We start from the raw sequence: 8,401 nt of genomic DNA, 5'->3' as shown, positions 1-8,401 counted from the left end.
GGGTGTGCCTGATATACAGCCCAGGGCCCTTGCTTGGTGATAAACTACTCATAGCAGAAGCAACAGGAGCAGGGGTAGCAGAAGAGCATGACAATTGGGGTGAAACTCTAATCTTATCACCTGATTTGGTGCTACTGAGCTTAGTTTCTCCATATGTAAAATGTGTGTGATACAATCTTGCACCTAAGGTTGCTGGGTGTACTAAATAAAATAACAAATATAAAGCACTTAGCACAATATCCCTTACAGAGTGTGTCTATATATAATATAATATAATATAATATAATATAATATAATATAATATAATATAATATAATATAATATAGCAATATATAAAGCAATATATATAAAGCTATATATATATGTGTGCTTTTATTATCTATTTATAATACTAATAATCCTGTTCGTCTATTTAGCCAGAAACAACAGGTCAATGCCTCAAAATCATTCATCATTTAGAAAAAAGGAAGGGCTCCTAGCATTCTATGAATAAATAGGGTGGAAGCTATAGGGATCCACACGTAGCAGTTTCCCAAAGAGATCACAGCTCCTCCCAGGTAACACAAAGCAATAGCTTACCCTCAGGTACCAGTTCTAGCTCAGTGCCCATGAACTTAAACAATGAAGGCGAACGTCTGTATTCAATCATCACTAATTCTCTCAGCAGATCCTGGGAAACCAGGGAAAGGCACCTATTTAACAAAGAATTACATAGCACTTATGACGTGCCAGGCACTACTCTAGATGTTTTACAATTAACTCAATTAGCCAACCTAACTCAATTCAATGAGAAAACTAAAGCCACAAGAAGAGAATGTCTATAAGTCCCCAACACATATCCATAGCTTCACCTGCATATACACACTCCGCCTTCTTTCCTGTCATTGGGCTTCTAGCTAAGGCCATTCATTCCTCCCCTTGTGCACTAGATCCTTCCCCTCTTACCTACTTAACACCACTACTCCAGCAACCCTCCCCTTCTCTCCTCCATTATATGGGATCATACTAGGTCATTCAGAGCAGCATATATGCTAGGGGGTTTTCTCCCATTGAAAAACAAAACAAACAAAAAGCACCAAAAAAATCTCTCTTGACTTCACTTATCTCCAACTTCTGCTTCGTTTCTCTCCCTTCAGCAGAATTCCCTGGAAGAGTTCTCTCTACTCACTGCCTCCATTCCTTTTTTCCACACACCCCAAGCAGTTCTTCACTCCCAACACTCATCCAAGGTCACCAGGGACTTCTTACTTCAAGCATCAATATCAGTCATGACCTTGCTTGATCTATAAGAATATTCGACACAGCAGACCATTCTGGAACACTGTCATCTCCTGGCTTTCAGAGTACCACACTCACCTGGATCTTCTCTTCCCTGACTGCTCCTTTTCAGGCTTGCTTGCTGATTCTTCATCGTCACCTCACCCTCTAAATGTTGGTGATCTGAATCAATTTAATGGCTTAACTATCGCTGATAAGCTAGTGATTCCAAATGTATATGTTTATTAATGACCTCTCTCTGATCTCCAGATTTATTTCTCTAACTGCATTAAATATCTGCCTTAACATGTTCAAAAATTTAACTAAAATTTGTTCTCTCATACCCCACATATGATTTATCAGCAGGCTCTGCTGACTTTAACTTTATCTAAGTGCTTCATATATAATTCAGAGTAAAAGTCAAAATACTTACTATGATGTATATAGCCCCACCGAAGAAGCTATTTGAACTAAGTGAATTGAACAAAGATACTGTATACAAGATCAATGTTAAAAAATCAACTGTTTTTCTATATGTCAGCAATAAACAATTGAAAAATAATTTTTTAAATACTATTTATAGTAGCTTCAAAAGCTACAGAATATATAGGTATAAGTTCAACAAAAATATGTTCATTGAAAACTACAGGCCATTGCTGAGCAAAATTAAGGATGACTTAAATAAATGTAGAGGTATACTATGTTCGTGGTATGGGAGACTCAATATTGTTAAGATGGTAATTCTCCCCTAAACTAAGCTATATATTCAATACAACCTTAGTTAAACCTGAGAAGCCTTTTTGATAGAAATTAACAAGTTCCAAAGAACCTAGAATAGTAATACAATTTGAAAAAAGAGAATAAAGAGAATAAAGTTGGAAGGCTTAAACTAATGCATTTCAAGACTTACTATAAAGCAATAGTAATCAAGACAATGCAATATTGGTGAAAAATTGACTTCTGGGTTAATGAAACAGAATAAAGAGTCCAGAAATTGTTATGTACTATGGTAAATTGATTTTCAACAAAGGTGCCAAGGTCATTCAGTAAGGTAATTAGTCTTTCTGACAGATCGTTGTGGGACAACTACATCTCTGCAATGCAAAAAGTAAACTTTAACCCTCAAATTACACTATATGCCAACATTAACTTAAAATGGATCATGAAACTAAAGGTAAAACCCAAAACTAAAAAAAGAATAAAATCTTTAAAATTTGAAAATTCTCAAGATCAAAGCAAAGATTTCTTAGGACTCAAAAAGCATTAACCATAAAAAGTTGAATACATTTTACTTCATCAAAATTAAAAACATGTACTCTTTGAACGATAACATTAGAAAAAAGATAAACCACAAACCAGCGAGAAAATATTTATGCAATACATATATATGAGTATATGAAAATAAACTTAAATCCAGAAAATATAAAGCTCTTTCAACTCAGTAATAAGACAAAAAAAAAAACAATTTTAAAAACAGATAAGATTTGGGGGAGCGATCCAAGATGGCAGAGTAAATAAACGTGTGCCCGCTTCCTTCTCTGAACACATTAAAATTATAACTAAATTCTAGAACAATCAACATGGAGCACTATCTGAAATCTGGCTGAACAAACGTTTTATAACTAAGGATATACAGAAGCCACATCGAGATGTGTAGGAAGGGTGGAGACCTGAACTGGGCTGGCCCCACACTTCTATGTGGCGGTTGAGAACCAGGAGGGATAATTTGGCCAAAGAGTTTCCCCCCTGAGAGGCATGAGACCCAGGCCCACACCAGCCTCCCCAGTCCAGAGTACTGGCGCTGGGAAGTTTTTCATCTAGCTATGAAAAACAGTGGGGATTCTGACCATCTAGATGGGAGAGAAGGCTGCAGGGAACCCAGATGTCCTCTTCAATGGCCCACACACAGACTCTCACTAGCAGGCACCCACCTTGGGCTCCAGCAGAAGCACAGTAACTCGGGGGGCGTCAGAGGCATATGGTGGGGCAGACTGAGGTGNATATATATATATATATATATATATATATATATATATAAAGTTTCCCCAGAAGTGAAGCTATAGAGATGAAAATATAAAGAAATGGGGAACTTTATGGGAAGTCATGTTGATTGAAAAGAAAGGGGCTTTTACAATGGGGAGAGATGAGATATGCAGGCACACATCCGTGAGAGGCTGAAAGTGGGAAGAATTCATCACATTAGACTCAAGTCACATTTATTCAGCAGCTATCATGCAAGAAACTCTGCTAATAACCACTGTCATGTACACATTGTGCCTGCGTTTCTTCATCTCTAAACTCGACAAAAAGCCAGAGCAAAGATATCTCAGGTTTTGTGCCCAGAGGAAGGAAAGGATAGTTATGGACCTAGGAATCTGTCAAGACTAGGCTCAGAGATGTTCAACCTGGGATCAAAGGATGCTTTTTAAACCCAGAGGGGGAAAAGAAACCTCCTTGTGTCCCAATACATCAATCAAGGTTAAGCTTGGCAGCAACGGAAGACCTGGAAAGTGGGATAAATGGGATAGACTTTGTGTCTGTCTCAGAAAAAGCACTGCTGAGGTAGGCAGTCTGGTCTCTCTCCTGTAGGTGCTCTGTGAGCATCAGGGACCAGGTTCCTTCCAGGTTTTCACTCACTGTCCTGGCTGTGACCTCACCTTAGCAGATCAGGAGTGCTGCCTGAGCACCATCATCCAAGCAGCAGGGTAGAGAGAGAAGGAAGTCCCACACAACACTTCAATTTCCATATCTTTGGCCAGAACTTAGTCACATGACCATACCTAGCTGCCGGGGAGAAACTGGAAAGTGCAGTCTTTGTGCTTTCTAGCCATTTCCTCCTAGGAATGTCCCACTAAAAACCAAGGTCCTCTTATTTGGGAGGGAAGGGAAGATTGGATATTTGCTAAATAAACAGTAGACTCAGCCATACCCAGTGATCAGGAGTTGATAAAAAGAGCTAACTGATACAGAGGAGCTGCTCAAAAACTGTACATTGGTATGAACTGAAATAAATTGTTAAGAGAAACAGAGGGGTAAGGTCAATAATCCCTAAAAGTGTGACTTGTAGGGGTGAAATCCAAGGCTCATATCTTGGAGCATTAAGAGGTAACCCACTCAGAGAGGAAATCAACTGCAAACTGTGCGTTTGAGGTCCACTTGCCCTGCATCCGGTCGTCACAGGCTTTGCATGGAGGTCTCCGGCTTCCCAAGGAGACAGGGGTCCGCTCTGACATCACGGATGGTGTCTTACCAACTTTCACCTGGATTTCCATCTTCTTGAAAAATGCCCATTACGAGGCGCCCACCACTCTTTTCTTGGGCATTGGTCTTGCGTATGAACGGAGCCTCCTGCCTCGATTCTGCAGGACCCGGAAACCTCCTCGGTCACAAGCAGCCCTTCCGTCTCACCTCCTTGGTCCATCACTGGATTCGAGGCACCCCGAGCCAGGTTTTACTGGTTTTATTGTGTCCTCAGCATCTGTCACAGAGCCGGGCAACCAGTAAATAACTTTGAATGAATGAATGAGTCTATTCTTTTAGCTACTAGCAAATGGGTCCTCCAAGATGCTGTTTGCCCTATTACCCCACTCAGGAATGTCGAGGGGACTCTCTAACTCCGCATACTCACCCTCCGGTTGCCCGCTGACAAACGTCCCTGTCCCCATCCATCTCTGACTCCGTCCGCTCAGCAGGCTGGCCTCCTCTCAGCCTCTCCTCACACTGTGTCGGGTGCAGACCCCAGGATTCATTCCTGACTCTTTATCTCCTCTTCCCACCAACCCCCCTCCTGCTGAGACCCAGTATAAAACACTTTTGCACACTTGTCCTCTTTGAAGAGGCTCAGAGAAGTGGAGCGACTTGCTCTACGTCGCATGTGTAGAGTGGCAGAACTGAGGTTCCAGCTTTGACAATTCGGTTCCAGGAGCCATGTTTTTTCTCCCGAGCTCCACGGCTCCTCCTGCCACTGACATCCTCGGACATCGTTCCCTAGGCAGCCTGTCTCGGCCTGCAGCCCACGGCTGGAGAGCACTGTCTAATTTTGCATGCACACATGTGCACGCACATAATTGCTTCCCTCTCCTTGGTGGTTCAGCTTTCTCATCATCACCCACAGTGAATAACACTGTTGAATACATGGGACCTGCCTCCTACTGCTTGTCAGGTTATGAGCTATCAATGACGGCCACCAGGCGAGGGGCTAGATTCTTATTTACCAACGTAGCTGGTTACAGTGGAAAGCTGTCCTGAGTCACGTGTCGCAGAAAAGGAAATGGGCCTGGGAAACAGAACCCTGAGAAGTTCAGGCCTGGCTGCCACCCACCAGCCAGACAGTATTAGGAAAGTTGCCCCCAGGACCTCAGTTTCTTAATCTGCAGATAGGGCAGTTGAATTGAAGATCTCTCAGACTGTCTTTCAATTAAAATATACCTTCTGTTGTTGAATTATGCTTCCAGGAGACAGGGCCAGATCAGACCCACCTCTCTACTCAGCATCTCCTCCTATCCATCCCCAAATCTCCAAGAATCTGGATGAGCAATCATTTCTCCAGCTCCAGCAACCTGCTTCACAAAACAGTTCCCTGGCCAGCCCCCGTGAGATGCCAGAAGCCCGCCCCACCCCTTCCCTGCAAGCTCACCAGCCAGCCAGCCCCTGGGAGGAGGACCAAAGGGGCATGCAGGGGCTGGGGTGGGGGGGGTGGGGGGGGTGTTGTTGGTTTCAGTGTTGTACTGTTTGCAAGTGCTGCCACCATCTGGTCTGTCTGTCTCTGGCACTCCAGCAGGAGCATGCTCAGACGCCGCTCCTTGAGCTCCCTGGGACCAGCAATGCATCAAGGCAAGTGCACTTGTTTGTTATTTACACTATTGTCCCCAGGACCCCATCTGTTACCCTGAACCCTCTTTCTGATGTAATTGAGATTTTTTAAAGTTAGATGCATGAAAGCCCCACATCTAATCACTCACGCTGCATGCCCAGGTTCCAGGCTCCAGGCCAAGGCTCCACTGAAGGTAATAAATACCAGGCATAAAAAGTAGCCCATCAGGCCCTTGGACAAGTGTTCTGGGAGCCAGAGCAGCCTGCATCTCGGACCTGGCAGGGTGTTCTCATGTCTCATCCTGGAGCTGAGGTTGGGGCAGCTTCAGCTATTTAATCCTGCAGGTTACCCACTGGAAATCCACAGAGAGAGAAGCAATAGATGGTAGCTCCATCCAATCCACAGCTCTCTCCAGCTCTGCCCTGATTAAAGCTGTGCTCACCCACCTGGGAGGCCCTGACCCAGAAGCTTAAAAATATGGGTAGTGCAAGATGACAGTCACAGAAATATTAACATCTCATAGTGGAAGAGATAGAAGGAATGGTAGAGATCATCTGTGAACATAGAATGCAGTTGAAAAATCCCCAAAGACACAAGTAAGTTCCCAAGTTCAACCAGCCAGTGAGTGGTTGAGTCAGAACAAGCACGGGTGTGCCTGATATACAGCCCAGGGCCCTTGCTTGGTGATAAACTACTCATAGCAGAAGCAACAGGAGCAGGGGTAGCAGAAGAGCATGACAATTGGGGTGAAACTCTAATCTTATCACCTGATTTGGTGCTACTGAGCTTAGTTTCTCCATATGTAAAATGTGTGTGATACAATCTTGCACCTAAGGTTGCTGGGTGTACTAAATAAAATAACAAATATAAAGCACTTAGCACAATATCCCTTACAGAGTGTGTCTATATATAATATAATATAATATAATATAATATAATATAATATAATATAATATAATATAATATAATATAATATAANCTCTGTGAATGAAACAAAACACCAGTTTCTATGTAAGCTATACGCAAGCTAGAATGCCATCCTGACCAAGGGGGGTTGCCAGGTTAGGTCTTTAGCCACACCAGGTGCTAGGATGGCATGACCCTCACCTCTAACGAGACCATGGGATTCTACCCAAGCCATGAATGTGTTACCTGACCTGTGGGTGGATCGTAATAAAACGTCTGCCTCAATTCATGGTCAGGACCAGATAATTCCTTCTAATGGGTACCTCATGTGTCCAGATCTTAGAAAAAAAGAGGATTTGCCTGACAGTAGAGCAGCAACGGTACTGAACTCCAACCCAAAGATCTGGGTTTGAGCCCAGTGCCATCGTGGACTGCCTATCTGATCCTGGAAGTCTCATCAACTTCCTGAGCCTCCATTTTAAGTATAAAAGGAGAGCATTTGACTATATCACTGGTTTAAAGAAGATGTTTAATCCCAGGACTCTTATTACCAAACACAAATTTGTGGAAGCCCAATATATAAAACAGAAAAACTGAAGTTGCTCTACTACTACGTGAGGTGTCTGCAGCCCACATGTTCTTCCTTTCCCTGCCTTCCCCTTGGAGACCCCTGAAGCCCCTCTGATGAATCCCTAACTTCGCTTTGGAGGACAATTTGTAAATAACTGGTCTGGAAAGAATCTAACTTCCCCGCACTATGGGAATCGTTCCATGAACCTCGCTCTATCTTCACAATAAAAGACTACACCGTAGTTAACAAGAGTAAAGGCAGACGTGGATGTAGCATCATGGAAAAGTATGTTACAAGGTAAAAAAAAAAAAACAAGGCATAGAACAACACATACAGAGTAGGACCCCACTTAGGAACATGGACACGTTGCACGCTCGTTTGCACGCGCGCGCGCGCACACACACACGCACACTTACCAAGAGAACTCCAAAGAATATGCACCCTGTCGTATTACTGAAAAGGGAGACAGCAAAACCCTTTCACAAAATCATTTGTGACCAAAGAATCAATCTGGCAGAACACAGAGCAATCACGGTCATTTTCAAGATTTTTATTATACACATATATGGTCCATGTTTGTATTAAAAAAAACAGGGAAGGTGTATTTTAGGAGAGAGCTGGCCTAGGATATCAAGGCTTTGGAATACACACACACACACACACACACAAAGGGTGCCAAAAAAGGTATACACAGTTTAAGAAAGGAAAAATCTGCATTAAAATTACACTGATGGTAACCACTTTGAGCACCTCTTATAATTGCAGAAGTCAAATGTGACTTGTATTCATCTTTTGTTATCGGTATATAGTATTACAATTTTAATGCAGTTTTTTCCCTTTTTAAAATGTATATA

This window comes from Hipposideros armiger, unplaced genomic scaffold (genome assembly GCF_001890085.2).
Source record: "Hipposideros armiger isolate ML-2016 unplaced genomic scaffold, ASM189008v1 scaffold_64, whole genome shotgun sequence".
NCBI lineage: Eukaryota > Metazoa > Chordata > Mammalia > Chiroptera > Hipposideridae > Hipposideros > Hipposideros armiger.
The sequence above is the reverse complement of the archived record's forward strand: the minus strand, read 5'-3'. Positions refer to the sequence as shown.